Raw genomic sequence first — 8780 nt, forward strand, 5'->3', positions numbered from 1 at the left:
GAAGTCTTCATTGAAGCTAAGTACCCCGTTGGGGAAACTTTTTTCTTGCTCCAGTCCGATGTCAGAAAAAGTTAACAATTGTATTTCCTGAGGGAAGCAAATACCTCATAAGGATTTTCATTCTTACTGTATTCCTCACCTAGGCCCTGATCACAGTGTTACTAGCTGTCGGTTTTGTGCTAGATTTAACCAACGCACTATTAAGCGTCGGTACGATTTTGCCTTTCATTACTTTGGCCGAAGATTCAATTATATAATGCCATCAGAACAGCCGACGACCAGAGTTTATAAAAAACGCAAGAAGAAAAAAAAAGGACAGGCATCCAAGGTCCAAAACCGACGACGAGGCTTCCGCTAAGCCAGTCGCTGGTTCGCCGGTTCTCAGTGAGGCGCCTTTGCAGCCCCTGGCGCCCACTACCTCAGAGCCACAGGCCGCTGACGACTCCCACGTGGAGCCAGCTAGGCCTCTGGATACTCAAGGTATTGGACACTCGGAAACTATTCCCTCAGATGGGTCTGGAGCCGCTGAGCAGGCATCGGCTTCTGAGGATGTTTTCAGACCTACACAGTTATATGTAAAGCCTACGTCAGCTTCCCGAGCAAAAACTAAAGCAGTTCTAAAGAAAAAGAAACAAGTACAACAATTCTCCTGGACAGACCACCATGCCTAAAAAACAGATGCTCAAAATGGCCGAAGACCTAATTACCTTGATCAGGGGTTCCCATCCACCTCCCGACAAGAGGCCTAGGCAAGAGACAGAATATGAATCTTCAGATCAGGTTTCCATTTCTTCTGACTCCTCTACTCAACAGGAATACTCTCTTCCTCCTTATGAGGATTTGATGCTGAAGAATCTATCCCTTCAGCCTCACCGCCTGAGTATTATTCTTTTGGGGAAACCCTGCATACCATGAGGGAGCACTTCCACTGGGAGAGCCAAGACTACTCAGAATCTAAGAAAAGGCTTAGAGATTTTCTTTTACTACCTCAGCACAGGCCTTTGGCTATTCCTCCTGTGTTAGACATTGTAGATGATGTATTTTCAGAGTCCGGACTTTCTCCTGACTCTTTACCTCTCCTGTCCCTGTTAAGCCAGACAGATACTACAGGGTTCCAGATTCACATAAATTTCTTTATAAAGACCCTATTGCTGACCCAGAAACTATTTCTCAGGGTCCCAAAGGGGGGTCAAGGCTTCTACTGCATAAAGCCCTATCCCCTCTAATAGAGATTCAAGGGCACTAGACAGATGGGGGGAAAAAAAGGTTTACACTTCTGCTACTTTGGCTGTGAGGGCTTTAAATTGTCAATTTCATATGCTTAAATATCAGCAATACTGAATGTCAATGCTAAAACAGAAAATGTTGTCAAATTCTGATTGTGCAGAAAATAAGGAAATGCAGGATTTATTGCATGCAACTGAACAAGTGGGAAAGCATACATTGCAATGTGGTTTTGATTCTCTGGAGGCCTCTTGCAGGGCTGCAGTTACGGGTTCTGTCATTAGGAGGCATGCTTGGTTAAAGGAACAGAATCTGCCTGATCATGTTAAAGCAGAATTATTAGATGCTCCATAGTCAAAGTACTGAACCACTAAGCCATGACAGTTGTATAATTTATCACACAGCAACTTAGAAATACAATATAATGGAACCAAAGAACATATACAAGTTCAGATATTAAATAATAACTTGGATATTACGAATGTATATACTGTCTATATAACTGTGGAATTAACAATGAAAGCATCTATGTACATAGTGTAAATAGATATGTTGTACGACCTATATCCTGTGGTATTTGACATCAATGTATAACATATGTGTATGTGTATGTATGTATATATGTGCGTATGTATATGTGTATATATGTATGTGTGTGTATATGTATGTATGTGTATATATATATATATATATATATATATATATGTATATATGCACGCGGTCATGTTGTAAGATGGTTTTTATTTGTGACATTTATTAATGTAAAAATAAAAATTATTGAAAAAAAAATTATTAGATGCTCCATTACAGTATGATACCTTATTTGGTGTTAAAGCAGAGGAGATGTTGAAGAAAATGGAGGACAAAGCGAAATCTATGCAAACAGTAAAGGATTTCTTACAGGTACAGCCACCCAGATTTAGCAGGAACTGGCCTACAAAGAATTGGTCCTTTCCAGTGTGAGACAGGCCACAAAGAGGCAGATACAGACGCCCCAGAGGCAGATCCCAGCCCCAGGGCTCATACAGGCCTAGACAGTGGGGCGCTTCTACCTCCAAAAGCGGAGAAGACAAAACACAGCCATACAGGAAACAGTCCCAATGACTTTCCTCTGCCAGCACCAAGCACTTATCTTTTGGCAGCCCCCTTAGGGGGAAAACCAGCACTTTTTTCTCAAAATTGGCACATGATCACCCAGGTCAAATGGGTCATGAATATAGTGTCCCAGGGCTATAGGTTCCACTTTCACACCCTGCCAAGGACAAAAGGTATGCCAGACCTGCCACACAATCAATGGGCAGAGGCACAAAAACAAGTTTCATCCCTCATGGACATGATGGCATTCAGCAAGTACCACAGCAAGAGCAGGGACAAGGATTTTACTCCAGACTTTTATTGGTACCCAGAAAAGACAAAGCCTGGAGACCAATACTGGACCTGTCTATTCTAAATACATTTCTGGACGTTCCAAAATTCAAAATGTTGACTCTGCAGCAGCTTCTGCCCATGCTGGGCAAGAAGGCTTGGCTTTTAACTTTGGACCTAAAAGAGGCATACCTGCATATTCCAATAAGACAATCTTTCAGAAGATACCTCAGATTCATGGCTGGCTCAGTGCACTACCAATTCTCTGCACTGCCCTTTGGCTTATCTACTGCGCCCAGGGTCTTCACTAAATGCCTAGCACCAGTAATTGCATTTTGCAGACAAAGAGGAATTCAAATATATCCTTACTTGGATGATTGCCTTATTCAAGCAGAGAACAAGGACATTCTACTAAAGCATCTGGCGTTTGTAAAAAGATTACTAATTTGCTTAGGGTACACAGTAAACGAAAAGAAATCAAAACTAGTACCCTCTCAAGAGATAATATTCCTGGGTGCAAGCTTAAATACAACTGCCCAGATGGCTTATCTCACGCCAGACAAACAAAGGCAACTGACTTCTTACTTCAAAATGTTGGCAACAAAGACCCATTTATCTGCAAGAAAAATTCTGCAGGCTTTGGGCTTCATGACATCCTGCATTCTGCTAATTCCATATGCCATACTGCATATGAGGAAACTACAATGGTATCTAAAAAGTGTTTGGACTCAACATTGTCACAGCCTGGAAACATTAATTACCCTCATTCCTTGCCTGCAACAGGAGTTTCGATGGTGAGCACAGGCCTGTCACCACAACAAGGGACAGCCATTCACCCTACCCACAGCCAGGCAGTCAATAACAACAGATGCTTCAGATTATGCCTGGGGGGCCCACATGGCAGGAAAATGTATTCAGGGCACATGGCCCACAAGCCAAAGGCATCTTCATATCAATCAAAAAGAGATGCTAGCTGTTCAGAATGCCCTGACAGCTTTCAAGGATCTACTCCATCCAGGTCAACTACTGATAAGGATGGACAATACTACAGTCATGTGGTACATAAATAAACAGGGAGGCACTCATTCCTATCCCCTCTGCAGACAAGCCATGACTTTGTGGGACACAGCATTGACTTATCAAGTACACCTGCAAGCACAATTCTTGCCAGGAAAGAAAAATACTCTGGCAGACGAACTAAGCAGAAACCTCATGGATCCCCACGAGTGGAAACTGGATCCACATGTCTTCAGCATGATAATAAAGAAATGGGGATGCCCAGACATAGATCTATTTGCCTCCCCTTGCAACTGCCAAATACAGAGATTCTGTACAAGGACGTATCACAAGCAAGCATGGAAAGTGGATGCTCTATCATTCAGCTGGAAAACCCTAACAGTATATGCCTTTCCACCTCTGCCTCTCCTCCCCAAGGTACTCCTAATAGTCAGACAGGAGAAGCCAAAATTGATTCTGATTGCTCTAGACTGTCCCCGCCAGCACTGGTACCCAATCCTAAAGAGCTTGTCTCAAGGCCCAGCCTGGACATTGCCTCTAATTCCTCATTTACTGACCCAACGAAACAGTCAGATCCTGCACAGCCAACTCAGAACCCTAAACCTGGCAGCATGGTGGATAATGTAGCCATTCAGAACACACCTCTCTCTAAAGCAGTGATGGATGTTATTTTGGAGGCCAAGGAGGCCCAGTACCAGAAAATCTTATGCAGAAAAATGGAAAAGATTCTGTGCTTGGAACCAGGCACAAGGATTTGACACGTTCGTACCAAATATTCCTCAGCTTTTACAATACCTGAGATGCTGGACAAAGGCCTATCCTTTTCATCAATTAAAATCCATGCATCTGCCATTTCAGCTCATTACAATACGGAGCCACCAATTTTTTCACATCCGTTGCTAAGACAGTACCTCAGAGGGGCCAGAAACATAAGACCTCCAAGGAGAGCACCAATACCTGCATGGGACCTCAATTATGTCTTGGAAAAACTCATACTGTCACCTTTTGAGCCAGCCAATACAGCTGAAATAAAGTTCTTATCTTGGAAAACAGCTCTGCTCCTAGCAATAACCTCTGCAAGACGAGTCTCAGAGTTACAGGCACTCATGGCTGTGGAACCTTTTATCATTTTCCATCCAGACAGGGTTTCTCTGAGGACGAACCCGACATTTATGCCTAAGGTAATGTCCAGTGTGGCCCTTAACCAAACCATTCATTTACGTACCTTTTATCCAAACCCATAGAATAAGGGTGAGAGACTCCTGCATTATTTGGACATACACAGACAGCTACGCTTCTACCTGGACAAAACTAAAGCTTTCAGAAAGACTGAGCAACTCTTAGTAGTATATGCTGCAGGATCACAAGGAAAGGCTATCTCAAAGCAGATTATTTCAAAATGGATAGGCTACTGCATTCGTTTCTGCTGTTCACAACATGGCAAATCAGTGCTTAAGGGCATTAGGCCTCACGCAACCAGAGCAGCAGCCACTTCAACAGCCTTCCTCAGAGGAATACCAACCAAAGACATTTTAGAGGCTGCAACTTGGAGTTCAGTGCACACTTTTACCAAGCACTACCACTTACCTCTCTACTCTAAATCCAGAGCAGGCTTTGCCTCTGCAGTTCTGCAGGGCCTTATAGCCTCTCCTAACCCTATTTAGACCCAGCCACCAAACCTCAGCTTTGGGATTCAACCCAAGTGTAATGACTGCAACAGTGAAACACGATGAACGTAGTACAATTGTGTACCTACCATAAATGTAGATGTTCGAGTGTATTCACTGTTGCAGTCCAGGTTACCCACCCACCATCCCCCTTTTCTTTGCTGGGACTTATCTGTACTTCTCTATCCTATACAACCTATGTGGTGTATTTGCTTGTAGATGAATGAAATGTTTATTTTTGTGCATGCATTCTTATTGGCATAATTTTCAGCCTACCAATTTGGGGTCACCTGACATCTGGGGCAAGAAAAACTGAAGAAAATGGTGTCGGCTGCTTCTTTTATACCTCTGGTGCACTGACGTCAGGGAAGAGGCGACAGCAACGGACGCCAGACCTAGACTTTGGAATTCAGACCGACTGCGGGGTAGCCTGCCAGCAGGATAACCCAAGTGTAATGACTGCAACAGTGAATACACTCGAAAATCTACATTTATGGTAGGTACAGAACTGTACTTTTTCCTCTTCACCTTTTCTAGTTGATTTTCTTCAGGCTTTCTAAGTTTATTCTTTGCAGGCATCCAGGCAGTGTAGTTACTAGCCAGTAACTGAATTTTATTAAAATGGGCAAAATTACTGGCCTTATCTATCAGTTTTCTTTTTCAAACTGGGAGAGCTGAAATTAATCTGTTGATCAGTGTGCAGTCATCTTGCAAAAAGCCTGCGTGATAGCATTTTAATTCTTTCTGACACGAATTTTCAGGGGCGTGCCCAAGGTACTCCTGGAGCAAAAACCTACTAATAGAAAGTCTTCCGTATCCAAGTGGAAGATTTTCCATATAGTGTCCCAAAAATGAATGAGGATCCCATTTTGGTGGGTATCCTTGCTATTCTGTCATACGTATGTGAGCTACTTAAGAGCAGTCTAACTTACTCCTTCATCAAAACTCAGTCACTCTCTCAGCTTGACTGCCTTTAAATTCACCACTTTCTGTCTAGAATTGAGGTCAAATAGTTCTTAAAAGGTGCGCTTCATATGAATCTTCCCAGGAGGGTTTTTCCCCTCCCTAGGATTTGAGTTTTGTTTTAGAGAAACTTTCTCTGCTCCCTGTGAACCAGGAACTTCAGCCTGTCTAAAACTGCATACATGGAAAGCAGTTCTGGCCATTCACACCACTGCTAGAAAAGTCTTTCTCTGAGTTGGAAGCTCTTTTGGCAACCCCTTCTTTCCCTGTCTTCCATAAGGACAGGGTCACTGTAAGTGTTAATGCCATCTTTATGCCTGAAGTGGTGAATGGCTGTTTGTGAACCACTCCTTTCATTTACCAGTCTTTTTTCCTAACCGTGAAAACAAGGGTAAGAGAATAGTGTTCACAGGGAGTTTAATATTTTTCTTGGAGATGACTAAACCTTTCAGAAAGTCTGGCCAGCTCTTTGTCCCCTTCAAGAAGGATAAATTGGGAAGCCTCGTTTCTAAACAGACTTTCTGCAGCCTGCTTTCCAAGTCCAGTTCCTTCTGTTTACACCTTCTATGGGAAAAAAACGGTTGGGCACAGTCAAAGCACACTCGACCTGAGCATTCTCCTCCTTAGGTGCCTTTATCTAAGGTATTGATTCCATATCCATCCTGGAGGCCACCATATGTAATTTTGTAAACATTTTCACCAAGCATTTTCATGTAGATTTGTTTTCCTGATCGTGAACCTCCTTCGCTAGATCTGTGCTCTTAGGACTGGTAGACAACACCCCTGTACCCAGTCCTGCACCCTCCACATCATTTAGCTTTGGGAATCATCCTCATGCATTGGAATACTGCAACAGTGATTTAAGAAAGACGTACTACACTTGTGTAAGAACTTGCTAGAACAGTAAATGTCCTACTGATCACTGTTCACTCTCTCATTCCACCATCTTTACTGTGCTGTGTGGACTGAGGTGGGAAGTTTCCTTCCAACTCTGTTACTTGGACATTTTTTTTATTGTCATCTCTCTGTCAGTCCGTAGTTACGGTTCTCTTGGGGTCAGATTGTCTGAAGATCCTCTGCTTGTAAGTCAGCTTATGTAGCCCCTTTGCTTGTGACCTGAGGTCATAAGCTGGATATACGGAGCATCAGGAAAGTTTTTTGGCTCTGATACCCGAGCTTGATGTGAGGTTGTCCTTGATAAGGTATTGGAATACTTGAGCAGTGATCAGTAGGATGTCTAGTTTTATGACAAGTTCTTCCACAATTGTACTTTATGAAAGATTTACTTAAAAATTTCCGTCATAAAACAAAATGTCATTGCTGTTAATCTGTCTCTTTAGAGGAGTGTAATTCAGATCATTATTTCTTCTCTTTCACAAAAAAATCTACCTGAAAAACCTACAGAAACAAATGGACTTTTGTCACTATTTGGGCTTCACAAAAGGGCGCAGTTCACCTTTCTGGTACTATCTCATCAGTACTAAATAATGTTTCAGAGCTATTTGATTTTTGACTTACTTCCATCGCATTTCTTTCCAGTTTCCATTCAGGGGCTAGACTGTTCTTAATTGGCCCTCCTTAAGGTGTGCAAGACATTTCTGTAGACAGCCCTCCTCATTGGATGTTTCTTACGGAAACCATTTCATCCTTATGACTTGAATTTCATATCAAAACTTAGAAGTAAAAGATTTCTTTTCTTATATTTCATAAGACCTCCTTTCTTCACCTAGAGTGCTTGTCCTGGGAAATGCTGCTTTTGAAAGAGAGCACCTCTGCCAGGAGTTGTCCAGGGTCTACATTTCTATTAAACTACTCTGTTTGGTTTTCATAGCCCTTGAGTTCTAATTTATTTATTATTTATTTATTGACATTTGTTAACTGGGTTTGTCCAGGTGGGATTGAGGGCCATTTTCAGTGGAGACCCGAGGAGAAAAGCTCCAACACATAAATTATAGAAATTTAAATTTATGAATAAAAAAAGTAACAGAAGTCTGTTAGACAAGAAAGTTAATAAATAGAATAGCAATGCATGCACGTAATTTTTTACAGTGAAACACATATATTTACATATATACAAGAAGAATTTTGACCAACAGTATTGATTTAGTATCTTTAGTACAAATCCAAAATAATGAAGTACTTAGATGAGAGGGAAGGGAGTAAGAGAGGTATAATGGGGGGCACTAGGTTGAGGCTTCACAAGGGCAAGTTTTGAAGTTAATTAGATGAAGTTTGTGTTTTTCTTTAAAGTGAGATAGGTGGATGATGGAACATATGTCTATTGGAAGTTTATTCCAAGCTTGGGCAATGGAGTGTTTATATAGGAGTTTGCCTGCAGTTTTTTAGGTTGGTAGATGTGCAGTAGTTGCTGGTTAGAGGTGTAGAGAGTCTGAGGTGGAGTATAGATAGAGGTAAAGGAAGAGACAGCAGGACAACATGAAGGCTTATAAAGAATAAAGTGTAGCATTTGAAGTTGAGATAGTAGTAGACGTTGGGGGAATTCAAGCCACTGGAGTGAGTTTAGGACAAGGCAGTGATGTGAAT

The 8780-nt window shown here is 42.0% G+C and overlaps 1 protein-coding gene across 1 annotated transcript in view; it reads left to right on the forward strand.

Annotated features, from left to right (window-relative positions):
- Positions 1–8780, forward strand: part of USP19 (ubiquitin specific peptidase 19) — a 3461697-nt gene that overhangs the window by 1093590 nt on the left and 2359327 nt on the right. The window lies entirely within an intron of this gene.

This window comes from Protopterus annectens, chromosome 7.part1 (assembly GCF_019279795.1).
Source record: "Protopterus annectens isolate FY-2018-M chromosome 7.part1, PAN1.0, whole genome shotgun sequence".
Lineage (NCBI taxonomy): Eukaryota > Metazoa > Chordata > Ceratodontiformes > Protopteridae > Protopterus > Protopterus annectens.